The sequence below is a fragment of the Mauremys reevesii genome, linkage group 11 (assembly GCF_016161935.1).
Source record: "Mauremys reevesii isolate NIE-2019 linkage group 11, ASM1616193v1, whole genome shotgun sequence".
Lineage (NCBI taxonomy): Eukaryota > Metazoa > Chordata > Testudines > Geoemydidae > Mauremys > Mauremys reevesii.
In genome coordinates this window covers 69,438,958-69,466,274 of record NC_052633.1, presented here as the reverse complement: position 1 = coordinate 69,466,274, position 27,317 = coordinate 69,438,958, and the positions used below count along the sequence as shown (strand labels likewise).

At 46.2% G+C, this 27,317-nt stretch overlaps 2 long non-coding RNA genes across 3 annotated transcripts in view; one reads left to right on the top strand and one right to left on the bottom strand.

The window, feature by feature from the left end:
* Positions 1 to 26,490, bottom strand: part of LOC120374899 — a 30,540-nt gene extending 4,050 nt beyond the window's left edge. The window contains exon 1 of the long non-coding RNA XR_005586319.1: positions 26,205 to 26,490. This is a non-coding gene — a long non-coding RNA (uncharacterized LOC120374899). The remainder of the gene's footprint in view (positions 1 to 26,204) is intronic.
* Positions 288 to 12,819, top strand: LOC120374900. Of its 2 annotated transcripts, XR_005586321.1 has the most exons (4): positions 288 to 401; positions 9,688 to 9,775; positions 10,283 to 10,442; positions 12,731 to 12,819. It is a non-coding gene; the product is annotated as an uncharacterized LOC120374900 (long non-coding RNA). The 2 variants fall into 2 exon arrangements; XR_005586320.1 differs by lacking the exon at positions 12,731 to 12,819 and having other exon boundaries at positions 10,283 to 11,318.
* Positions 26,491 to 27,317: the final 827 nt, after the last annotated feature.

Here is a 27,317-nt window from a genome sequence, read left to right as displayed (position 1 = left end):
TTGGTTACAAAATTTGTATCCGCATCTGATCCGTTTGCAGGGCTCTAGTCATTTCCTCTCTGTGCCTCAGCTTCCTCCCCTCCCCTGCCCCAGTAAATGGGGATAATGGTAGTGAACTCCGTTGTAAAGCACTTCGAGAGCTCCAGATGAAAAGTGCTATGTAAGAACTAGATATTTATTTCTGTCCCACATGCATTCGAAGAAGAGAAGAAGGCAAGTGACAGTGGGAGGAGGAAGCCTAATTAAAATGAATCTCTTCTCTGCCTCCATCTCTAATGTAGCCACTTTGGATTTGTTTCCTCTCTTCATGTGAGCAGCAGATTTATAATAAACCCCTCAGACTGCATCCCCTGAGTTGTGTCCACTGAACAGAAAAACAGGATGGCCAGGTACTGCGGAAGGTGAGTCAGTTACAAACCCCTTTTCGTTGCAAGCATGACCACAGAGTAATAATATCCATTTCAAAGCAAACAGCGGTTATATTGCATGACAGTTTGGGTACATGTGGATGTACAGCGTTCACACCTCTAGACGGGAAAGTTAGAACGACAATGGCAAAGACAGGGCTATATGGGAAATTAAAAGCGAGCTGGTATGGATCACCTGTTCTTATTTAACACGAGTCCATTGCAGGATGTGCTCTGTTCTTTAATCTGTCATCATTCATTCTAGCTGAATAATTAAACCTACAGTTGTACTTTGCGTTTTGTAATCGGGAGTAGGCACTGAGTGTTTTTTAGACACACATAATATGACTAGCCTCTTATGGTAGAAAGAAATATCCAAAGATAATATTTTATGTTGCCCACTCCGTGCTTAATCAGTTCCTTGCAAACGTTGCAGAGCTGTTGGTCTGGCTTTTGCCTCCCTTGCGTCCTGTGGAATGCTATTGACTTCAAGCAGAGGTGGATTTTTGGGTCATGGCAAACTGTGCTCAGTTGCTTGGAGACTGAATGATCTCCATGCTGCATGGCTAAGCAATCATTAGACTATGAAGAACAGGGTTCCTATAGTCTTCCTCTTGCTCTAAGCTTGTTAGACTTTCCTGGGTACAATTTATGGATTATTTTGCTTTTCACCGCTCCTGTGTATATTCAGGGTGGAGCGGTGGATCACAAGGAGAGCTCTATGCAGAGGAAGCTTTAGCAGGGGTTGAATTGCACCCACTGAACACGTGATGCCACTCAAGTTTTGCCCTGCAGTGGGTCGGGTTGCAACCTAGCAAATAGAGTCTCCATGCCACTCAGGTTTGGCACTCACTATCAATAGTGCAGAGAGAGTAACTTGCCTGCCCCAGCAAGGCCCAGAATCCTCCCATTGCTGCCAGACGTGAGGTGACCTGTCAGGCCAAGAGCCCAGACGAGGAATGGGGTTGAGGATACCACTCCAACCAGCAACAAAGCTGGAGGTGGGACTAGGATTAGCCCACAGTTGCATCCAGGACTGAGCCTCCCCCATTTCCTGCAGGGAGGGTAGTAACCCCACAGAGCCCTCTCCAACCCTCACACAGCCCCCCTCCCTTCCCTAGCACAGAGCACCCATTGAATCTGGAGACTACATTCATCCCCTGGCTCCACAAAACCCTTGCTCGCAAAGAATGCAGGGGATACACATGCACATCCTGGCCCTGTGGTCCCAGAACCGATGTGACAGCCATCATCTAGATCAGCCCACCAGGAATTGAACTGGGAACTTGCAGAGCTAAAGCATGAGCCGCTGTGGTTTGAGCTAAAGAACCAAGGCTCTCTAGCTGGTGCTGTAACAGACTCTTGTCCTGCATGGGTCAAGCATAGGGGGAGACATGTAACACGTGCTCACCAGTGGGTTAGGCTCATACACCAACAGTGCTATGAAATAGCTTTGAGCGAGGAACACGATAAGTGATTCCTTTGTTCACATAGTCACAGGGAGTTATACTAAACCAGAGGTGGGAAAACTACGGCCCGCGGGCCACATCCAGCCTGCGGGACTGTCCTGCCCAGCCCCCCGAGCTCCTGGCCCAGGAGGCTAGTCCCAGCCCCTCCCCGCAGCCTCAGCTCACTCACTCCACTGTCAGCACAATGCTCCGGGCAGCAGGGCTGTGAGCTCCTGCTGCGGCAACACAGCTGCAGAGCCAAGCCTGACCTGGTCTCTGTGCTGCGTGGTGGCAGCGGCATGGCCCGGCTCCAGCCAGGTGGCGCGGCTGTAGTGCTGCCAGCTACCAGTGCTCCAGGCAGCACCGTAAGGGGGCAGGGAGCAGGGGGGGTTGGATAGAGGGCAGGGGAGTTCGGGGTGGTGGTTGGGGGTGGGGGTGTGGATAGGATTGGGGTGGTCAGAGGGCAGGGAACGGGGGGGCTGAATGGGGGCAGGGGTACAGGAGGGGACAGGAAGGAGGGCGGATTGGATGGGGCGGCAGGGGGCAGTCAGTGGACAGGGAGAAGGCGTGGTTGGATGGGGGCAGGGGTCCCGGGGGGCGGTGGCATCAGGAATGAGAGGAAAGGTTGGATGGGGCGGCAATGGGAGGCCGGGGGCGTTCAGGAGACAGGGAGCGGGGGGCTGTGGGTGGGCTGGCGTCCCAAAGGAGCCATCTGGGAATGGGGGGGTTGGATGGGGCAGGAGTCCCGGGGAGGGGGGGAAGGTAGATAGGAGGTGGGGGCCGGGCCACAACCACCTCCCCTAACCAGCTCTCCATAGAATTTACAAAACCTGATATGGCCCACAGACCAAAAAGTTTGCCCACCCCTGTACTAGACTGTTGAGGCCTTAGGTGATGACACGTGTCCAGAAATGACACGCAGAGACAAGGAAACCAAGGTTGGTTTTAGTTTTGCAAACTCTTGTTGCTCTGGTGGAGCTATGGAGGGGCTGATTTGACTCGCGTGTTACTACTTCCTCTGGGTTGAGTGCCTTCCGATCCCATCCTTGCTTTCCACTCTGAGGCTGGTACAGACCACTGAAAAGCTGGGCAGGCACTGCCTACCCTGAATTCATCAGGTCAAACAGCCTGTTTGAACCCCTACCTCTGGGGGTGAGGGAGGAAGAAGAGGAAGGGTTCAGATAAAACGCTTCTGGTTTTGCTTTGTATATTTCAATAAGAAATGATGGGCAAAAGCAGGAGGAGACTTTTTGTTAGTGGGGATTTTGTCCTGCAAAACCAAACCCAAAGCTGGTTTGGAGCCTACTTCCTCCAGACCTCAAAGCTTAAACTTGAGGGATGGTCTCTGGTTTTGGTCCACCTCTTCTGCAAATACAGCCTCAGTAAACCCACTCGCGTTAAAAGCCGCTTTTTGGGCCAGTGCTGGACACAGAGAACATTAATATGCAGCCGTTGCAGCTCCCGATTGAAGTCAATCAGCCTGCCTAGGAATGCAGAAGCAAAGCTCACTGCTCTAGTACAGCTGGTGCCTTAGCTCTAGGAACCCAGTGAAAAGTTTTGGCACGTGCTTAGGGTGCAGCGCGTTCCTGTCTGTGCACTTCAGCGTGAAGTCTGGGGTTTGAATAACAGCGCTTGAGATGCAAACCAACAAAAAGCAGGAAATTCAAAGTGAAGGCTGATCCACCCGTCCCTGCTTACACCATTGTGGCAGGTGAACAAAGCACAATGGTGTGAGTTAGACCCTGAACTTCCCTTTTCTGTGAGCTTCCTGCTTCTGAGAATGTTGGTTTCGCAACCTCATAACAGCTTAAGCCAGTTTTTGTATTGACCGTCCTACAGGGTTTTATTCCCACATTTTGCCACTGCTGTGTCAGGGTGGGGTCTACCATTTTCCACATTCGATCTTGTGCTCTGGTTCACAGATGTCCGGTAAGAGCTCCAAGCCCAGTGTCTGCCAGCCTATTTCTGAGGAGGTTGTTGGGTAGGCGGAGGGGAGAAGAGAGGGAAATGGGATCAATCAGAAAAGAGAAGTGTGTTATGGGGAAAGAGAGAGATGTTGGGGGCGAAGATAGGAAATGTAAGGATGTGACGGGGTCCATCAACCCCGCACTGGTAAAGCAAGGGTTAAGAGCAATTTTAGGCCCAAGAGGCCACGCCCCATCATCCCTGCTGGGCATGCTCCCAGTGGAGGGAGCCTTCATAAGGAAGCAGCTCAGCGCAGTCTGCCGGGAAGCAGCTGGGACTCCAAGCCGCCCCGGTCGAGTCTCCTACCAGCCGACTGCAGGAACTGAAGGGAACGACTTGCTCTTGCCAGCAGAGGAGCTGCCAGAGATGAGGCAGAAGGGACGTGAGAGGGAGCCCACAGCCAACCTGGAGACAAAGGGGGAAATTGAGAACACAAAGTAGGAAGACAGTGCTAAGGGGGAGGAGGAAGAGAGGGGGCAAAGAGAAAATGAACCCTGAAACCAAGGCAGGGAAAGATATATCTATCTATATATATTATGCTTCGCTGGGGAATGGTGGGAGTGGGGGAGGCTAAATGGAGTGAAGCCAGGAAATGAAGGAAGATCTAACAAAAGCCTGTGAGTTGTAAAGATGTTCTGTCATCTGCCACCACATCTTGTAAATAACACAAGTTGCAATGGTCTCAAGTTGCAGTGGGGGAGGTCGAGGTTGGATATTAGGAAACACAATTTCACTAGGAGGGTGGTGAAGCACTGGAATGGGTTCCCTAGGGAGGTGGTGGAATCTCCATCCTTAGAGGTTTCTAAGGCCAGGCTTAACAAAGCCCTGGCTGTGATGAGTTAGTTGGGGATTGGTCCTGCTTTGAGCAGGGGGTGGGACTAGATGACCTCCTGAGGTCTCCTCCAACCCTAATCTTCTATGATTCTATGGTTCAGAGACTTGACTGACAATATGGAGGCCCCAAAGGGGTTGTGGCTTTGGCGGCTCAGCAGCACAGGTATTTTTTTCACCCAGGCTTGTAATCTTTAGTCCTGCGACCACCTGGTGTCTGGGAAACTTTCCAAGCTTTTGATAATAGTTTGCACTGATGGTCTTCAATCCAAGGATCTCAAAGCACTTTCCAACCAATCTTTATAACTCCCCTGTGAAGGTGGATAAGTGTTGAAAGCCTTATTTCCTAGACTGGGGAAATGAAAATGAGACACAGAAAGGTTTAGGGCTGGCCATTCAAAACGCTCCAGACAAAACCAGTTGAAGGCAATGGGACTGTGTGCGCTCAGCAGCCCCTCTGACAATCCATGCCTGAGTGTCTCAAGGTGGGCACCCAAAATAAGCAGACACGTGTTTGAAAATTTTGGTTTAGAGACTTGGTTAAACTCACGCAGCAAGTCATCGGGAGCCAGGATAGAGACCAGCTATCTCAGGTCTGTTTGTCCTCCTGTAAATACAGTAAACACTTGGCAGCACACCTGTTCCTAGAAGTTGCGTATTTCTTAGTTTTACAGTTGATTTTTTTTTCTTCTTTTGCTCTGTACCTTTCTTTGCTAGTTCATTTGTCAGCCATTCGATACCTTGTGGGGATAGAAAATAAATATTTAAAGGGACATTAGCTTGGAAGACCCAAAATCTGATCCACTTTGGGGGGGGGGGGAATGTAAAGCTGATAGAATCTTTTATTTGTTTTGTCCCCCAGAATAAATGTTTCAACAGTACTTCTTCCATTTCAAAAATATCAGCCTCAGAATTCCCAGCCCTGAGGAGCATCCTTAGAATAACACATTAGCATGCACCCCCCACGCAGGCTAAACAGTTTGGAAGACAAAACAGCTGGGTTTGTTTCAAGTTTCTAAGGGGCTTATTCCTGAGAGAATAACATTCTTTTTTAAATTACAGCAAATCTTTGGGCAATGTTGTCCTAGGGCAACACAAACAAATGATCAAATAGGCTAAATTATGGCCTGTGCCTGCAAGACAAAACTCCTATAAACTTCAGCAAGACTTCCAGGGTTGGGAGCAAAGGATTTTCAGAATCCGGCACTTAAATAATTTTTACTCTTTCTTTGCCACTCAAAGTGCAACTCTGCCTGTACCAGATTTATCCCTGTGCCAGCTGTAGCATTGGTGCAAGGACGGGGAGGGGGCTATGTGTACCTCCCTGATTTTGCTGCTGCTGCTGGAAGCCAAAATGCAAGCTAGAGCAGCCTTAGGACTGCCCTAAGTTGTGCTTGTCACAGCCATAGCCTCTCTGGTGCCTGCAGCGGTAGAGAATCATGGGTGCAGGTCTAGTCCAGCCCTGGCTCTTCCCATTGCCTATCTGCCCTTGCACAGGAGGGGAGGAAGAGTCCAGCAGTGGCTGCTGTCACACCCTCCCAGCCATCCACAGCGCAACCCATGATGCCAGTAGAAAGTGCAGGGGAGCGGAAGGGCTCTTTAAGCTCCCTTGATACCTGAGTGAGTTCACAGCCAGGGTCATGGTTGAAGATTGAAAAAATGGCAGCTATCTTCTGCCAAGGGAAAAAAAATGTACGTAAACTAAATAAGCTTCAGTTGATTTGAAACTTGCATGGAATTGTCTGGGGTTTTTTTTTTGTTTTTTTTTTTTTTTTTGGTTTGAATCAAAAAATGTTCAGTTTTTCAGGTCTCGATCTTCATTAGTAACCTAAAGCTTTGCAGGCTCTATAGATTTATACTCAAGGAGAGCAGCGTAAAGCAGCTTTTCAAAATGCCTGAGATTCCCATTCTGACCTGAATCTGCAGCATGGCTGATGGGAAAAAGTTTGTTTTAATGTATAATTTATGAGGGGACGCAAACAAACAGAGATGAGTGTTAAAACAAAGAATTATGCAGAAATAAAAAGGGAAGTAGAATGCAAAAAAGTGAGACGCAAAGACAATAGTTTATAATGACCATTCACATACAGATGGAAAGAAAGTTCTAACCAAACACCACTCATCCTCGTAAGGCTCCAAGTAATACAAGGTTCCCAAGACATACAGGTTAGATCAAGTACAGATAATGAATGGTGCCTCTGAAGAAAGATAGCACAGATGTTTGTTATTCTTCAGCGGCCTGATGCAAAGCCCAGTGATGTCAGCGGGAACTTACTGACTTTGGATCAGACCTTAAGTTACTCTAGTGTAGGGACGGCCCATGCTTGATTGAATCAGATGCTGGTAGGAGAACCCTAAGTAAGACGTATTGTAAAAGTCAAGCTCAAATCAGTGTTTTATTCAGTTATGTGATAACCTAAAACTGTAGCTACTGTGCTTTTAGCAGATATCCAGATGGAGTGTCATGAAGAGCTGGTGCACTCTGTTAATTAAATCAGATTCCAGAATGAATTCTTTTTGTGAGGCACCAAGCAGGCATTGGTGACCTGAATAGCCTTGCTCCTCTCTGAACAGCTTCCCAGACTAATGATATGTATCCCCCTGGCTTGTGGCAGGGCAGCAGTGGAAGTTACACTCTGCATCTGAGCTGTTGTGTGTGACGTGATGCAGCCTGGATTTCTCGCCATAGAGACCGGGGCTTGCATATCAGCCTCTCTCAGGCTCTGGCAGCAAGAGGATCTTTCGCATACAGCCCCACATTACATTAAAAGCTGCCTAATGGGAGGCTTTATAACGCTACACTCAAGTGCTTGGACAGCTACAGCAAAGTGATGGGGGTGGGGATAACTTATCCTCTATCGCTGAAGCTCCAAACTGTGGGGTGCACCCGCCTAGGGGGGCATGGAAGAACATCCAGGGGGTGGGGCGGCGCCTGGGCCAGCCCCCGCCCCGGGGGGGACGTGGAGGGAGCACCACCAGCTACATCCTGGGCTCCCAGCCCCCATGCCTGGCCCCATCCCCAGCCTCAGCGCAGCTCCACTCCTGGTCCCGCCCCAGCCTCGGTCACTGGCCTCTGCTCCGTTCTCAGCCCCACCCCCAGCTGCGGCCCCCTTACCCCGTCCACGTCCCCCCCACCCAGCCCAGAGCTGAGGCCCCACTCCCAGCCCGAGGTGGGGCTGGAGGGCAGGGGTTCCCAGATTGGGGGGAGGAGCGGTGCAACCCTTAAAAGTTTGGGGACCACTGCTCTACCTTCATAAAACCATCATACACACACAAACAGTTAAATGTACACCCATTTGTGCTTAAAAGGCTTAGGATATGTCATTAAAAACATAATCCATAATGCACAACTTAAACACCCCTAGAGTTCGCAGGCTCAGATCTGACTTAATAGCATGTTAGATGCCTCATAAGAATGAATTCTACTCTGCACTCTTTGAAATTATGCACAAGGACGTACGTTATCATGTACACTGAGGGACTTTCCAGCAGGGTGCACATTTTTTTTTAAAGAACAAATGTGCCTGTGAGTGCTTTTTATGCGATTCCACATGCTAGTGGCTTGAGGTTAAATGCAACCTTCAGTGGCACTGCTGGGGACACCAGTAAATTGCAGTCTCCGAAACGATCTTCTGACAGTGTATGTTACAGTAATCCATTTCCATGGCAAATAATGGCTGCGCTGGTGTTAGATCATGCCAGCATGTAATAATTGCCTGAATGATAATGGTATCATTTAAAGTCTCTTGCCACTGTGAGCCTTATGTGCCTCAGCAGAACAGATGCTTTCACTGCTCCTTTCAAAGGAAGCCTCAGTCTCTCCTGACTTGCATTGTCTGTTCTGGGGAGCTGTATTCTTGCACTTACATTACTCCTAACTACTTCTTTGTTTATTCACTAGAGCTGGACAGAAAAGAAAACTTTTTCCTCAGGGAAAAATTAACTTTTAATCAAAAAGCCAAAACACACAAACTCAATACTTTTAAACAAAAAGTGCCAATAAAAAAAACAAAATGAACTGAGTTTTGGCAGAAAATATTCAGTTTGAGAGGGCTGGGTTTTCTGACAAAAAAAAAATCAAAAACTTCTGATGGAAAGAAAACACTTTCCACACAAATTTTCCTGTAATCAGTGACCCACTTTTCCAGTCAATAATAGTACTGATGATTTCTTTTTGGACCAGCTCATATATTTACTGAAAAGGACACGCAATACTAGGAAGAACCCAAAAGTCCATCATAACTATGCTCCTCCCATCCAACAATGACCTGTATTCGGCAATTTAGAGTAAGGCCTAATACCCTTCTAAAGCGTCTAGCTCAGTGGTGGGCAACGGGCAGCCCATCAGGGTAATTTGATTGTGGGCCATGAGACATTTTGCTGATGTTGACTCTCCGCAGGCACTGCCTCCCGCAGCTCCCAGTGGCTGCGGTTCTCTGTTCCTGGACAATGTGGGAAGCAGTGGCCAGCACATCCCTGTGGCCCCTTCGCCTGCAGGCACCGCCTCCCACAGCACCCATTGGCTGGGAACAGAGAACCGCGGCTACTGGGAGCTGCGGGAGGCGGTGCCTACAGATGGTCAACGTCAGCAAAATGTCTTACGGCCCGCAATCAGATTATCCTGATGGGCTGCCTGCAGGTTCCCCACCACTGATCTAGCTGATGCACAGTAACAAACATAGGTGAGTATTTATTCCTGGCTTCAGCAGGTGATAAATGTATATACCCTTATACATGTGAATTAATCAGATTTGTAAATGTGAATGTACCTATTCTGAATGAAAATGCTATTCCTATTTGTCTACGCTTTTGAATCTTACTAAACTATGTGCTTCAAGGGCCATCTCTTTGTTCTGTGTTTGTACCGTCACTAGCATAGCGGGATTTTAGCCCTTGACTGGGGTGCCCAGGTGCTAACACTATAGAAATAAGAAATTACAACAATAATGTCCTGCAGTAGTGAGTTATACTGGTCGGTCACTGATAACTGTGGTTGCATTTTTCTTTCTTTTTAATGGTGATCTTTTCATTTGCAGAGGACTGAGGTACATGCTGTGAGCAACCATTGCCAGCAGGTGCAGGAATGCTGTAGGCGAACATATTACACCCAGTCTGAGATGACAGGTACAAGAATCACGCTGCACACGACAGCTTGTCACTAGGAAAGATTATTTTTCTTTTGAACGCATAGGTAACTGCTTTTCCCACCCTCTCTCCTACCCATGCACTCCACTCAGCCGTTACCAGCTGTTCCATCACGGTTGACATGAAAGCCTTCACCTGTCTTTGTTTTTCTATCTCATCAACTCTGCAGCTCGCTTTTAAACATCTTAAATCATCTGCAAATTTCATTTTAAACATTATTTGACACTAAAGTATTTTGGAACCATGTTTGCTTGCAAAACCTTCTGCAAAATAAAGCTGTGCTGTACTGAGGGCCTTATACAAAGCTAATTGGGGTCAAAGGGAGTGTTACCATTGACTTCAACAGGCTTTGGATCTGGTCTTATTGTGTGTATGGGTTTTATAAGGGCTCAGCAAGATTGGCGATTGAAGGGAGTTCACACACACTGGGTGGTGAGTACACAATGTAAAGTTTAACACTGAAGCCATTTTTTTTCCATCTTTCAGCTGAAGGCCTGAAACAGCAGTGCGAGGAGTGTTAGAATTCGGCAATTCTATCTAATTGGAAACCCCACTGTGACTGGCATGCAAGTGCCTTGTGCAAGAGGCCATTTTTCATGGGAATGAGAAGCTCATTTCTGACATGATAGAAAATCCTATGTCAATGGTATGGAGAACAATTATCCTTTTAGGGCACTCATGAGTAAGGCTGCGAGTTTGTCACTGAGGTCATGGACTCCATGACTTTCCGTGACCTCTGTGACTTCTGCAGCAGCTGATGTGGCTGGCCCGGGTGCCGTCTGAGCAGCTTGGGGGGCCCCTGGACCAGCCACACGATCCGCTGCTGGGGCAGTCTCAGGACACCACCCCACTTCCCAAGCAGCAACAGGAGTTTGGGTGGGAGGCTTAGGGCTGGGGGTTGGGAGATTCTCCAATATCAGATGGCCAGAAAAAAAAATCACAAACTAAGACCTCTGGAGGAGGAGGAAACAGAAACTGATAGAACAAGGAATTACAGAATGAAAATGAAGATGGCTAAACCTACATGGAAGAAAGGCCCGAATAACATAACAGGCATTGGACTGGAACCCTCTAGACTAAGAGGTGACAAGGTTAGACCACGGACAAGGTGGAAACACACAAGAGAAGCAAAATTGAAAGCTAAGACTGCAGAAGGAGACCAGCAAAGATAGAAGCCAGTGGTGAAGACCCTATGTTCCACATGGAATAGAGATGCATAAAAGAGATTCCTATTGATGGGCCCAGATTAAACCTCCCTGCTCTGAACAACCAAAATTTGAACTCCTGTTTTGATCTGACTTTTGCAAGTGGCCCTTGTCTTTATAATGGACTGCAGCAAAAACTTGAATCTGGACAGCCCTCAACTTTGTGGCTTTACCACACCAGTGATTCACATGAGGTACTCGTCTTTGTTCTTTGTTCAAAGGAAAACCAGCCTGTGAACAGGGAGCAGCAGCCCGCGCGCGCGCGCTCTCTCTCTCTTTCCTTAACCATAAATTAACTCATTCATATACTACGCCAATCAGCTACAATGTCATTTGGGAAATTTGTTGTCAATTATAATGACATCACATTGAAGATGATTTACAACAGAGAATGGCTGCTGTATAGCAGCCAGCTGTCACTAATCTTGGTTGCAAGAGAACATTGGGTGTGTCCCTAAGCTTATAGCTTTTAAAATAAAAACCTAATACTAGTTCCCCAGAGCTTTTTAATGAACTGCCACCTACAACAGTGCCCTTAAATGAAACCTGCAAGGATTAGCTACATACTCATATAAAAGCTCACTAGCCAAAACAAGAGAAAAGTGGGCACACTTTAAAATGGCTGGAATGGTTCTGCCAGTTCTAATGGGATTTCCCATTTTAATACAGGGGGAATATTTGTAAAATGGGTGGATTCTTTCAAACAGGTGATGATTAAGGATGCTTGCTGTATCTATACCTGCCTATTTAGAGATATTCCAAAAATGAACACATTTCAAAACATCTTTCATAAATGTCAGCCACTGTTCTCATAACTGTGTATGGTGCATAAGGCTCCCTCAGTGAAAGTTGCCATTTGATTGATCTGTCCTAGCAAGAGGCCTAATGTGAGGGTAGAATTTGAAAGGTATAATTTTGCATAATATTGCTGTGATCCTTATCCATGGTTACTGACAAGGCTGGAATACTGCACAAAAGGAAGGTATATTCCACTTGAAGTGAGAAGTAATTCCCTTATCTGTTAGCAGTAGTGGGCCTTCAGGGCCAGATTCTCAAAGGTTTTCAGGTCCTAATTCCCACTGATTTCACCTAAATACCGTCGAGGCTCCGGACTTTAGCCCTTTGTGGACGAGCTACAGAAGTGAGAGAGAGAGCATGTTCTCGGCATATGTCCAGCCCATGTGTACAAAACTCTTGATTCATGGGAACAGTTCTGGATTTTCTCTCACAGTCCCTACTTTATGCACACAGATTATGAATTGCACATACCCAGTGGGAGAGGCACGTGTGAGTCAAATGTGCAGATTTGCATCTTTAAAAACCTGACGCATTGTCTCCCCAAGGACTTGCACAGGTTTTGTTAAACCAGCGCAACTCGCGGTGTGTGCACTCTTATTTTGGTTTAAGAGAGCCTTATTTTGGTTTAACTTAAACCTCTTCCTAATCAGGTTGAACTGAACTGTAATAAGCCTGGTTTAAGGTGAAATCAGTGTATCCACACACAGCCTTTTGCACCAGCTTAACTGAATTGGTTTAAAATCACCTAAAGTGAAACTGGTACAACCAGCATGTAGACAATGTGGAGAATTATGCCACCATTTGAATGCAGGGGGCAATCAGCAATATTCAAAGCTCTTGTTTGCTCTATTGTTTTTCAAAGAATATTGACCACTCGCTATGTATGTTTATTTTCAAATTAATTCCTCCTTCACTGGACCTCTCTCTTCAGCAGGTGCTTTTGAAACCGTACGAGAATGATGGGTGCCATCTGAACAATGCCACATTTCAAAACCCATCTTCAGCATTTCTACAACCACCATTAATAAGGCATGTCATTTGCTATTAATTTGACTATAAAGTTTCCATTTGGTGTCTGGCTGGTTAGAATTCCTGATCATCCTTGTTGCATAATTTAAAAACTGTGATGATGATGTTTGGTTTTTCAAAATCCATTTCTTCCAAGGCTAAAATGACCTGGGGTTTGTCATGCTAATTATATAGTAGCTGCATATTAATGAAGGTTACATGCAGAAGATAGGCACAGAACTATTGGTGACATGGTGGGTAAGTCAAATCCACAATCAAGGTTTATGTATGACATTTTGCACGACTGGCTCTATTATCATTAGAACATTTGACTTGGCAGCTGGTTGTTATTGTGTGTTTCAGGCCCTGGTTACATACAGTAAGCCCAGTAACTCAATTATTTGAGGAGACGCTTGTGAAGCTTGAAGCAGGAGTTCACCCATAGATCAGCAGTAGAGATTAGCCCACCCAGCAGGCAAGCTGCACATATTGTCTTTAAATCAGAAATTCAGCATCCTAAAAGCTCTGAACAACCTACGTTACTGGCTATACTATCCAAAGCATTAAATTATATGACAGGTTTCATGCCCTTCCTATGATAGCATCACTGCTTTCTCTTTCACTACATGGGGCTGATTCTCAGTTACAATAAGGTCCTTTCAAGGCTGCATAAAAAGGCCTTAAAGTGGGTGAAAACAGTCCCCATCAGAATGCCCCTTGGGGAGAGGCCCTATCTGGTGTAAAAATGGCATAAGAACACTATCCTGGCCCTGATCCTGGTATCTGGTGTAGGGGAGGGATTGAGATGTGTCAGGGGCATGGCTGGAGTGCACGGCTCTACAATTGTTCTCTGCTTCCCAGGGCCCATAAGAGGACATGGGAAGCAAAGCATAAGTTAGAGCAGCCCAGAGGCTGCTCTAATTTACATTGGTGACCAGACAGGCCCCTGCACAGCCCCAGAAGACAGACCTCACAAAGCCACCTTAAGACCTACCCCTTCTGTCCCTGCTCCATGCACAAAGACCAAGTAACTAAGAATCAGGTTCTATATATTTAGTATATTTATTTCTCTGCTTTGCATCTCCTATAGATCCCCACCCTATCCCCATTCAACATACACACCTGCCTCTAAGCCAGGGCAGCTGTACTCCTCCACCAAATCTCATCAGCTTTAGCATGTAGGCTCTTCCAATTAAACAAATATAATGTCATTGGGTAGGGCCATACATGTTTCTAGGCCTCCCTAAAAGGCTACAAAACTCTTTGCATTGGAACTCCTTGTTTTCTCTCTCTCTCTCTCTCTCTCTCTCTGAGACACAGACACACACACTCCCCCTTCTCCCTTTCCAAGACATCTATCTCTGGGGGCTGAATTTCTGTTTTTAAAGTACGTGCATGTGAAAACAGGGAGCTATAATAGAAAGACTTGGGTGATGCTCCCGTATAGTGTTGGGAGATTATAGCTTTTGAAGTGTATCTTTTTTATAATCCCATCAGTTGTTTTTTGAGCAACAGACGATGGAGAAGAAACTAATTTTCCAACTTCAAAAAAGTGTGGAAAGAATTTTTGTAACGGGGATGCAGTAAGAACAGCTGGCAACTGAAACTTGGCCTGGGTATAGCCCTCATTTGAGACTAGTGCTTTTGCTTTGCTTAAAAAAATCCTGCTTTGCCTTAACAAAGCTGCTAAGAATCTAGGTCAAGATGATCTGTTGCCTCTTTGTAATGTTGTAAAACACTCAGATAGCACTGTCAAAGGGAGCTGGCCTCAATAAAGATTTAGGTCCCGATCCCACAACTAGCTCCTTCCTAGCAGATCCCTGCAGCCACACAAAGCCACACTGAAAACAGTGCGCTTCTGTGTGGGTACAGGGTCTGCCTATGAGAGCTAATTGGAAGGAGCAAGGTCTAAATATAAGTACGTTCACTGATCACACAGTATTGAATGTGCTTGCTAGAGAACTGCTTTATTCTGTGTCTGGTTCCAACTGGCTGATCATAACAAGAGCTTCAGTGTCATGCCCATATTCTCAGTCTGGGAAGCTCAGCCCTTAAAGGCACAGCCTGCAAGACCACAGTAAGATCTTCCACTTTGCCCCTTGTCACTCCATTACACCTGTGAAAAGCAGGTGTAAAATGCTAGTGTTCTGATCTGATCGTATTTTAGGCCTAGATCCTCAATGGTATTTAGGCTCCTACCTTCCAGGATCTGGGCCTTATACTCTCCCCCCCCACAGGTATATATAACTACACAATGGACCAGACAGTGGGAAGTCAGGCCCATTGTATCTGGCTTCCTTCTGTTGTCTTCAATATGAGTTTGTGTGATGGGGTGTACAATCCCCACGCTGGGCAACACCAGTTAATGATCTATTGTGGGCTCAGTCATCCCTGCCCAGCCATACCTGTGAGGAATGTCAGACCTGTGAGGGAGGAGTTTAGAGGAAAACACAGCACAACTGGTGGCAGACCAAGGAGGAAAGACATATCTGGCTTTAAGATTAAGCTTGATAAGTTTTTATGGAAGGGATGGTATGATGGGTTAGCCTAATTTTGGCAATTGATCTTTGATTATCAGCAGGTAAGTATGCCCAGTGGTCTGTGATGGGATGTTAGATGGGATGGGATCTGAGTTACTGCAGAGAATTCTTCCCTGGGTGCTGGCAGGTGAGTCTTGCCCACATGCTCAGGGTTTAACTGATCGCCATATTTGGGGTCAGGAAGGAATTTTCCTCCAGGGCAGATTGGCAGAGGCCCTGGAGGTTTTTTGCCTTCCTCTGCAGCATGGGGCACAGGTCACTTGCTGAAGGATTCTCTGCAGCTTGAGGTCTTCAAACCACAATTTGAAGACTTCAATAACTCAAACATAGGTTAGGGGTTTGTTACAGAAGTGGATGGGTAAGATTCTGTGGCCTGCTTTGTGCAGGAGGTCAGACTAGATGATCATAATGGTCCCTTCTGACCTTAAAGTCTGAGTCCTTGGCTTCTAGAGCGAGGGTGGACTGAAGGCAAAAATGCCTTGGATGACCGCTGCCTGACAGCCCCTCCCTGAAAGAAGGGAGCGCCTGATGCTGATCTGGGGTCTATTTCTCTATATTAGGTTGTGAGCTTAGTTAGGGCCACAACTTAACAGAAGCCCTTTGAATGAAGAGAGCTTTAGCCCACCTGAGGGATAATTCATTTGTGTTAATTTCTTTTCTTGCTGGTTGACAACCCTGGAAGGGGCAGACTGGGGCTTAGCTGGCAGGCTGAGCTTCTTATGACGGGACTGGCATGGTGAACTACATAGACACTGCAGAGCAGAGGCCTAGCTCAGGACCTAACTGGTGCCCTGGGGAAGGAATCTGACGACAGGGTGCCTAAATAAGGATGAAGTAAACACCAGGGGGCCTGATTCTTGTTTTAAACTGGTGTAACTCCATTGACTTCATCTGCCTTAGGACACAGTTAAGGTTATACGTTCAGCCTTAACTTTCACATTTCCAGATTTTCAAATACTTAACTGTGCAACCTTACCATTGCATTTATGTGGTTTTCCCCATGTAAAAAATAAATGAACCTCTCACTGGAGTTCACAAAAGTTAGATAACCCTAATGATGTTGTAGCAGTTAGTATATACACCCAAGCACTGAAAAAATTCCTAACCATTAGGGGCAAAAATTTTAAAGGCATCTAAGTGACTTACGAGTCTAAGGCCCAAAAGCCACACACAAGGCCAGATTTTTAAAAGGTATTTAAGTACCGAAGTCCTTTTGAAATCAAAGGGAGTTAGGTACCTAGGCGCTTCTGAAAATCCCACAAAGTGCCCATCTGCATCTTTTAAAATATGGCCCTAAATCCCTTTTAAAAATGAGACTTAGGATCCTAAGTCACTGAGGTACTTTGAAAATGTTACCCAGGTTCTATTAGACTGTGAATTAGTCTTCAAAGGATAGTGGTGGAAGCTAAGTACCTTTAAAAATCTGAGCCTAGATGACCCAACAGATCTCTAGGATCCTTTAAAACAGTTGCAGAGAAAATAATTTACCAAGAGTCACTGAAGAACCATTTTAAATACAGAGTTGCAATGCTACATATACTGCAGAATAATTCATAGGGTTAGTCCTACCATCACAAAAGCTGATCAAGCTGAGAACAGGGATATAGGTAAATCAGAGGGTTTTATTCTCAGTATAGAGAGTTGTGATTAAGTGGTCTCTGCTTTCAGAAGGGAGATAAGGCCCTAAAATATGGGGGCCTCTGCAACAGCAGGTAATTCTTATATACGGGCTCCAGCCACTTAGGTTTTAGTGTGATTAATGCCCATCTGTAGAGCTGAGTGAAGCCATAACTCTAGCTTTATAAATGAGGCCTGCACAGCTGATACTGTACATTGTCCCAAATGTACAGCTGTTGTGAATGATAGGCTAAGGTTCAGAAATCCATCTGCAGTGTCTTGGAGGGAAGAAAGGGGGGCAAGTTACTGGTGGGAGGAGGGATTTAAAAAAATCTCTGCAGAGAGAGAGAGAGAGAGAGATTTATGCTCAAAGCAAGCACAGAACTGGAGCCAGCCATTAGAATCTCTGGAATGGGCTTTTGAAGTCCCTCAACCACCCTGTACCTCAGTTTCCCCATCTGTAAAAGGGAGCTCTCGGGCTCACAGGAGTGTTGGGAGATGCCAGTATGTTCAGATGCTGTGGTATTGGGCAGTTGCCATTATCAGCAAGGCCTGAGGCCTAGACATCAAACAAGAGTGACACCAAAACTCACAGATGTTGGTGACAGTGCACTGGGGTCACTCATGAAGTCCCTCTCTGGCTCCCACAGTGGGGTGCCCTGGGGTCTTTTAGGGGTGTGTGCTGTAACCCAGCAGCCCGATAGGCAGGGAATGGGTGAACAGCCTGAAACAGGCACAGCGAAGAGGAATTGTCCACACACACACACCTGGAGAAGCTGCCACTGAGAAGGGAGAATACTGCGCACACTTGGGCTGATGAGGGGCAGAGGCTGGCTGGAGAGGGTGACTAAAAGGAGCAACCTCTTCCCCTTCCTACTTAATACGAAACTAAGGCCAGGCAGGTTTAAGAGCAGGCAACCGCCCTGCTCACTTCCTGAAATGAGCCTTGCTCACTTTGTTTGCTTGTTTAACTTGCAATCTGAATGTGGCTGAGAGAAGCTGTGAGCAAAGCATGTTGGCTCAGGCCCCAGCTCTGCTCCTCCCCTCATGCTTGGACCACAGGCTGTGAGCAGGTCTGGGCTGGGGTGGAGGTGGGAGGTTCTCTCTCTCCTCACAGTCCTGACTTCAGCTCTGAGCCACATATGCAACCCTCTTTCTGGGCACCTCACGCTTTGCACAGAGGTGCTAGGGCTCAGCAGCTTACTAATAATAAGCTACTGGTGGAAACTGTTGTTCCTATAAACATCCAGAGATGTTATCTGTATTCTTCAGTAATGTAGTTTGTGAATTATTTAATGTTGTTTTTAAGGGAGCCAGAGACTGTGAAGGAATGTAAGATATTGTCTGAAAGCACACAGAATTTTTTCAGAGGTCAAGCAATAGGTCAGATATGCTTGAAATAAGCTTAAAGACCCAGTGGCTGAGAAAGGAGGCAGCAGCAGAGACATTCAAAGCTGCCATAGGAAGCAACACTGTGGAAACTGTTAATTGCCTAGCTCGTATACAGTACTTTTCATCCATCGATCACAAAGTGCTCTACGAAGGCAGCAAGTGTCCTTATCCCCATTTTACAGGTGGGGAAACTGAGGCATTGGGGCGATTAAAGTGTCTGCCCAAGGTCACCCGGTTCTCTGCACAGTGGCAAAGCTGGTCACAGAACCCACATATCCTGAGTCATAGGCCAGTGCATGAGCCACTAGACAACACTGCCTCCCTTTTAATAATAAAGAAACAAAACTGTACATTTCACAGGTGCTGACTTTTCCTGGAGGTGCTCTGCTCCACAGCCCTGCTCCCATTCTGCCCCCTTCCCCCCCCCCCAAGCCCCACCTTCACTCTGCCTCTTCCTGCCCCTTGTTCCATCTCCTCCTACCTCCACTCTGTCCCTTCCCTGAGGCCCCCACTCACCCCTCTCCACTCTCCCCCCAAGCCCCTTCCCTAGCCACCAAACAGCTGTTTGGCAGTGGCATTCCTAGGATACCCTCTCTGACTCCATTCACCATACAGCTTCATTCTCTCTCAAGAGTCTCCCCTCCAGGCACCTTTCTACACCCTCATTGCAAACTCTCAGATTTAATAGAGATGATTTTAAAGGCATTAACAGGGGTGTGTAAAACAATACATGTTTATCCTCCTCTGCCCCTGGTCTCCCTAGCCCATCCTTGTGCTGCTTGTGGTCATTCTGACTCTCTATGCTCCTGGGGCAGTGAGATGTAACTTCCAATTGTGTACAGGACACCTGGGACCTGCTTCCATCGGTACAGTGGCCCGGCCTCCGAGTGATCAGATTTCAGTGTAAAAGAAGAGAGACTCCAGGTATTTTCTCCTAGATGGGATAGCTAGCATGTGGGCCTGATGTTCAGAAGCATTGAGCCCACACAGCTGCAGCCAATGAGCATTGCCGGTTCTCTGCACGTCTGATGCTCAAGCCCTATGTGCAGGATTCCAGTCAAGGCCTCCCCATTTCTTCAACTTCAAGGGTAAGATCTGCTCCCTACTAACTAAACCTGCTCCCTCTTCCCCCACACCCCATTAACATTGTTTGTCTGTGATTAATTCAGTTCAGCATCTCCCAGGCCTTTTCTTCTGAATGTTAAGGTGTGTCAAAAATGCTGTCCCTGTCATTCAGGATTTTACCACCCTTCTTCCTGTCCAGCCACACAGTCACTGCTCCTTGCATCCCGCTCTGGAGGGATGGGACAGGGCAGGGTGAGAACTAGCAAGGGTTGAATTATAGTTGAATTTTAGAAGCAGATACTTAACCCACTCTAAAGAGCAGGCTGCAGAAAAGGCACCCTCGGTGCTGTCCCACTGTGACAGGTTAACCCCCCTCCGGCGTGCCACCTGATGTACTGGGTACTACTGAGCCTCCCTGCTTTCCACCAGCCAGGCCCTCTCAAGCCTCCTCCAGCACAAACACAGGTAGGGACACACCCAGCTGCAGAAAGACACAGGCACTGAAATCAACTCTGCCTGGGAAGGCTTCAGCTAGGGAACTGCCCAGCACTCAAGTGCACACCCCCTGTGGAGTGTAAACCCAAAATTGTATTGTCTTGTGCTGCACAGAGAACTATACCACGTAAGCTTATTGAAATTCGCCTCCTCCCTCAAAGTGGAGGAAGATATGCACAGCTTTTTGCCCCTCCCGCAGTTATGAATTCCACAAACTGGATTTAGAAAAGAAAAAAGTTTGACTACAAAAGATAGATTTTAAGTAATTATAAGGGTTAGCAAACAGATCAAAGAAGATTACCCAGCAAATAAAACAAAAGTGCAATACAAACTTAAGATACTAAAGCAGGGGTTCTCAAATTGGGGGTCGGGACCCCCCAGGGGGTCATGAAGTTATTATGTGGGGGGGTCACGAGCTGTCATCCTCCACCCCAATCCTTGCTTTGCCTCCAGCGTTTATAATGGTGTTAAATATATTAAATGTTTTTAATTTATTAGGGGGGCTGCACTCAGAGGCTTGCTATGTGAAAGGGATCACCACTACAAACGCTTGAGAATCACTGTACTAAAGAAACTGGTCACAAGTAATAATTTCTCATCCTAAATGTTGTTTTAGGCAGATTGCAAAGTTTCTTGAAGACAAGCTGCTCTTGCTTGCAGCTTAAAACTCCAGGCATTTCTTTCACAGGCCAGACACCTTTTCCACCCTGGACTCAGTTCTTCTCCCCCCCCTCCCCACTTTGTCTTTGTTTCTTAGATGTTCACAGCATTCATCCTGGGCAGGGATTCAGCGGAGAATGACCCTGAGTATGTGACTCCCCTGCCTTAAATAGGTTTTACAGATGGTGGGAATCCTTTGTTTTCCAGTGTGGTTCCACCCACCCCCTCAGTGGAAAAATACTGGTATTCTATTATGGAGTCCAGTACCAGGTGACTGGATCACATGATCCTGCAGTGTCAAAGCAGTCATGAGTCAGAGGCTGTTTGTAGCATCCCAGGAAAGCTTCTATGGAAGGTGGGAGATTAGCATCTTTTAAGACCTATTATTTTCCCTAATGGTCCATTGACTTGTTCCCAGATAGCCAGCATTCTGTCTCCTGGGTGTTCCCCAGGTGCAAACACTTTGTAGTACAGCTGTATAGTCAATATTCCTAACTTTAGATACAAAAATGATACATGCATACAAATAGGATAATCATATTCAGTAAATCATAACCTTTCCAATGATACCTCACATGACCTCTCTTGCATAAAATACATTATGATTATGACACAATCATATCCTTATTACTATGAAACATATGGGAAGCAGTGTCACAGGCTGCATTTCTGCAGGAGGGAGATGATGTCAGAGATCTCGTCCATCGTTATTTTACCTGATATGGAGGAAGGGATGTGTAGTATATGTAAGCTCCATTAGATTTCCAAGGTGTATGCCAGCTGGATGGCATGCTGTCTAGTCCGTTGGTTGCGTTGACTCAAGGGTCCTGCTTGCTGATGAGTCTCTGTTCTGACTTTCCTTGTTAGATTGGGTACAGCAATTCTTCCAGATTAGAGTGGATATTATTAGCTTGGTAGTGTGGGAGAAACTGACGTGTCAGCTGTCTGCACTGTGCCAGTGATGGAGCTAAACAAAGACCTCTCCTGTTTCAGAGGCTGCCAGTCTGCCAATCTTAGGAGCAAAAGTGGTTGCCCACTCTTTTTTTGTTCCCCTGCTGCTTCTTAAAATAATGCATTACTCCAATTAAAATTTACAAAAGCCCAATTTTTCTCTACCATAAAGTGCCTGGACACTTAAAACAGACTCCTGTTGTGAACAGACAGACGCAGCTTGAAGAGTTTTATGGCAGCAGAAGTGGGTTAAGCTCCATAACTGCCTAAATGGTTCTATGCCATCAGGGTTCAGATGGATTGTTTCAGCACAGCAAGCCGACAGTGAGCATATGCTAGTCGTTTCTTCTGCAGTAAATGAAGTGAGCATGATCAAAGGGTAACCCTTTGGGGGCAGGTCACCCTGCTGCCATTGACTTCAGTGGAAGGACCATGCCCCTAAGTAAACGAATCTAGTTCCAAAACACGCTACAAATAACCCAATTAAACATGAATAGTCTTTTGTTTGATCTATTCAGAATATTTTTTGTCTTCACTTTCCCTGCATATCTCTACAGTACTGAAGCTTCACTACAACCAAGTCTTTAAAAACAAAATGGAATACTTTATCCAGAGGCTCTCCATGTGCCGCCTAGTCATTGTCTGACATGAAGCATTGGGATCTGTATGTGCTCAGCACCTTTGAAAACAGGACACTTGTGTCACAGTTCAGGACAACGGTACCAGTATCCCTCTCTATGGTCCTGCAACAAAACCTGCTTTTAGGCTTCCAACTCCCAGCCATCACCACTCTTGGCCAGAGACCTGCATCTGTCTCTCTCCTGCCTGGGTTTTCCCAGGCTTTCCCTTGCCTACCCCGAGGTCCTCAACAAGTCAGACTGCCCAAGCAGGCCTGCTTTGCTTTCTCTCCAGAGGCTATAAACAGTGTTATTGCCCATAGCTCTAAATTTATCACATGGCACCTTCTAAGCAAGCACATTTGTCTATAATGCTTTCACCTTAAAAATAAAACATATGAAAAACAATAAAAGAACCTACATGCCTGCTAAAAGGCTTACCAGAGATCACCCTCAGTTCCAACAAGGGCTCTAATGGGCAATAAGTCCTTCAACCCCCCCTAAGGAGTTTTTCTGTGGTTACAAGTGTGTGAAATCTTTTGCTTGGAACAAGAACACTCAGGAATCTGAGAGTCACTACTTTATACAGCCTAGATCTTTGATCTGCAGAGACCGCAAAGAGATAATTAGCCAAACAGTAGTTCCTTCCTCAGGGCATGGTTTCAAAAGCTTGGGTCTGGAGGAGGTATTTCCTAGGAAACCCACAACTATGTTCATCCAGAAAGTGCCGCCTTGTCTGGCACATTGTTTAAAGTAGTCCTTTTGAAGCTCAGACCCTTCCCAGGGTTTACCTTGGCCATGGCTCCCTTCAAGAAGTGTGTCATACAATCCCACAATAGTACATAAACTTTGCCTTTATCATACAATGGATTCCAAAGCTATTTAAACGTCATCAATCAGATCTCCCAAAGATATTGCCAGAAATTGCCATATCTGTCACAACCTGTACTTAGAATATCGATAGAAGCCTAATTCGAGTTCCCAGGTTTGAAAAAGTTTTTGTGCCAAATATCTTTGCCTGATAATATCCTCAGCTTATCCACTGAGATGGTCAACAGAAGGCCCATAAGTCTTTTAAGATTCTCCCCTCTTTGAATTGCTACAGGAGATCTTTGCAGGTTGGATGTCTTAGCAAAATTCTGCTAGGCTGGATGTGAGATTTGGGCAAACCCGCAGAAGCAGGCACAGTCTAGCCTTTTGTATATCTTACTTCACCACTGCAGTATAAAGTGTCAAATATGATGCTGTGTGCTGAATATAGGGCAGGAAGCAGAGAATACTGCAGCCAAGACAGCGGTGAGAAAAGGAAGTAGGTGGAATGTAATAATTGAAGTTGGCATTTGGCCAAAACATGTGGGTAAAAATCACTCCCCTCTTCAATAAAGTTCATGAGATCTTTAAGGAGCACCAGGGATCAGGATGTGGGTACTGATCAGCTTACTGAAAAAAATGCATCTGCCTTGTAAAAAACTATTTCAAAAGTCTTTCTTTACTCCATGCATTTATTGCTGAGAGCTTTTTAAGGGTGTCTGATGTTTGAGCTGTGTTGTTTTGTTCTGACTGGTGAGAAGTCACATGGTATTTTTTTCAGTTTCCAGATTGGGTGAGTGCACCAGTACTTCCAATACAAATGGTCACGTGTGCATATCTAAAACTTGGTTACTGCAAATCCACACGTGCTCACCTTGGCACTGTGCTGGCTGTGAACATTCAGGCCAGTGAACCATGGGCACAGCAGTGCTCACAGAAAGTGAACACAAGAATCACAGGTGTATGGCAGAAATGAATTCCCTTTAAGGACTTAAGGAAGTTACCATGGGAAATGGTGGTTTGGTGGGGGGGATGGGTCCAATTCTAGTTCAAGTCTTCCCAAAAAAATGCCAATCCTCCTCTAGCACAATACCTATCCCCAATTACCATTCTGGGGCACTGAGTCAGTATTGACTCCAAGGGAACAATGCATCTTCTGCATCACCAATACCCTTTCCCACAGCATGCTGGGTTATTACAGCCTCAGGCTGGTATCTCTGCATAGACTACAGCATGCTCCCCTCTGTTCTAAGGGAACAATCAGCTAAACTAAATCATCACTCGAAAGTAGTAAGATGTGGAGAACGAACGATCTCACTGCGTGCATGAGGCTGCATGGTGTGGTTTCTCACTTCAGCAAGAGAGTTTGCACCAGCTGCGGCCCTGCCTCACATCTCTGGGTGGAGGGAGGGTAGCTTTGCTCTCAAGCCTTGCACACCCTTTTTCCACATTTTGCATTCTGCCTCCATTCCCTGCATTTGCACCTGCAGTGCTGCGCAGTAATGTGGTGTATGTGAGATTTCAGAGCAGCTCTGCGGCCGGCTGGGAGCTGACAGATGGTGGGTTTGAACTACTTCCAAAACTTGCTGCAAGTTGAATCTCTCTCTCTTTTGATGCCTGCATCAGTAAAGTGAAGTGTGGCTCACTAATAGGTAAAGGGGGAATGCAAATAGAGGGAAACAAACAAGCTAAAGCAGAGATGGGGACCACAGGTGCAAGGTTTGGCTGAGCTCATCCCTAATTTATAGTCCCACCTTCTTGCCTAAATGCCCCGAGTCATTGCTCCATTTTATAAATGGAGCAGCTCCAATGAAATATACAAAGCAGAGAAGCCTTTCTTTAGCACATGCCACTGAGAACTGATGCACAGCTGAAAGCAGAGCTTTTACAGGTATTTTCTTTACCTGATTGCCTGCAAAGAGGCAGCATAGTATAGTGGTTAAAGAAGGGGATGGGTAGTTGGGAGACCTTCATGCTATATCTGAATTTACCACCACCTCCCTATGTGAACTCAGGTGAGTTGTTACATAGCTCTGTGCCTCAGTTTCTCCATCTGTAAAATGAGACTACTAAGGCATTCAGCATGAGATCTTGAGCTGGAAGTGTGTACTATTAAGAGTTTATAGTAATCTTTAAGATAAAGGAGTCCAAACTGTATGGTTCAGGATGCAAACTGAACACCATAAGCCAGGAAAGAATGGGGGGGTCCTTTGATACAACACTGCACAGTTTCCGGTGCATTGTGAATAGTTCGTGCCTTCCTCTGAAGTATGGTCTAGCTCCTGCCTGAGATTAGCTAGCTCTCTCTCAAGACAGTGGCCTGATCCATTAGATCAAACGCTGCTTACATGGCATTGGTCTGTTTCCTTTGCTAAGGTTACTCAGCATCCATGTTCACTAATGAGTTCTGTGACAGGGTGTACAGGTCATTCAGTGCCCCCTGCAGAGGTCCCACCGCCCTCTTGTATCTGAGCAAAGGCCACCAGCTGAGCTCTTCTGAGCCACAAGCAGTAGGGGGGGTTTAGCCAAATCCCGGCAGGAGGTTGCAGAGTCCCAGCTGGGGTTGCTTCTAGGAGTCACTCCGGTGCAGCTGTGCCTTGTTAGGCTCAGACATGTGAGTGAGGGTTGGCTTGCCTCATGCAGGGAGAGACAGCCATTTGCTGATCCCAGGCATCTTGTGCATTGTGTTTAATGCTACCCGCCTGCGAACTCTCTGTCCAGCTGCTCAGCCCTCTATGTCCAGGTCCCATGATAGGCACTCAGGCAGTATAAACACAGACAGACCACAGCCTGCTCCATGCATACGTGGCACTGAAATTCAGTGCTTGAAACTCAGTGTGTTTTTCTAGGCAAAAAAAACCAGGCATTTGCTAAAACCAGAGAGAGAAAAGCAAAATTGAAGACATGTAAAACCATTCTGCACAGGTGAATGAAAATCCTGGCTCAGAGCCTCAAAGGTATTTAGGTTCCTGACTTTCCCTGATTTCAAAGGCAGACAGGAACATAAATACCTCTGAGGATCTGGGCCTTTGTCACCAGCCTTGCCAAGGTTTATTAAAAATCCCTTTAATGAGCAGTGTATTAGCCTAGAACTAAATTTCCTGAGTAGGGGAGGAAAATATTATTTTGGAGGCAGAGGGACACAATCTTGCTTTCAGGAGAAGAGCATCAACTAAAACTGAAATCCCCTGGCGTGGTTTTGCCCTTCAATGCCATTAAGATAATGGCATCGTCATTTAATCTTACTTACCCTGTTCTCGCTCTTCAACACACACCCATTCCTATGGCACCCGTTGATAATCTCACTAGGACTGTCTCCTTTCCTGGATTGCATTTTCATAATCTCCACAAGAGAGTCCAGCTGAGGATTAATGCACACACAGAGCCAAAGGCTTTGGGGAGTGGCTATTGTTCAAAAGGATACTGTTTGTAATTAAAAGAGCAGAAAGCAAGAGCTTTAGAACAGGGACTCTGTCCCTGATTTTCCACTGCTGTCTTCTTTGTGCAGCCACATTTGTGCAAAGTGAGTGTGCTGTAAAACACTCCCATGCCATCCTGGTAGCACAATTAAAGCAACTGCCATTCCACTCACACCCACTTTGCCGAGGTGTAAATTACTGGAGGAGGTGCAAAGCTGTGGGGAATCAGCTGCTGCTTTTTAAAGCACTCAGTACAGTTTGGATGCTACCTAATAGATAGGAGCACACTGTATTTCTAATCTAGACTAAAAGGACACCTATAGTTTTCATGGGAACACAGAAATGGCTGTTGCAGGGAGGAGACTGGAGAAGCAAAACCCACCCCTGCAGGCAGGTGTGAACATCCCTCAGGGCTGCTCGGCTCTTGTTCAGTAGAATAATGTTGCTATTAATTAAGGCTCAGCATAAGATGCTTAACAACAAGTATCCACATAGCCAACTTCTTAGCATGTCTTTGTTGCTGCAACCTTTGTCTTCTCTTCTCCTTGCTCTTGCTTTCCAGTACTTTTATTTATTTCCTGCTTTAATTTCCAGGCAGGATTATACTGAACGGCCTGTAATGCTCACAGCAAATCTCACCCCTACTCCTACTTGCTGAGTTGCTGCCCTTCATTAATGCAGGCTGGGCCGGCCTCAATCACTTTAGCCCAGTGAATGCCAGGATGTCCTATATCTCTTGCCAAACAAATGCTATGGGGTATCATTAAACAATTACAACTCACATACTGAAAGAAATATCTCCCAAATCCTGTTTTCTGCCCTTCAGAGAGTCCCCCAAAACTCATCATCAGAAGCAAGCTCCACCCAGATCAGGACATACCAACTCAAAGTGGCCCCAGACCTGTCAGAACAATGGATGCAAAGCCTACAGAAATATCTCCACT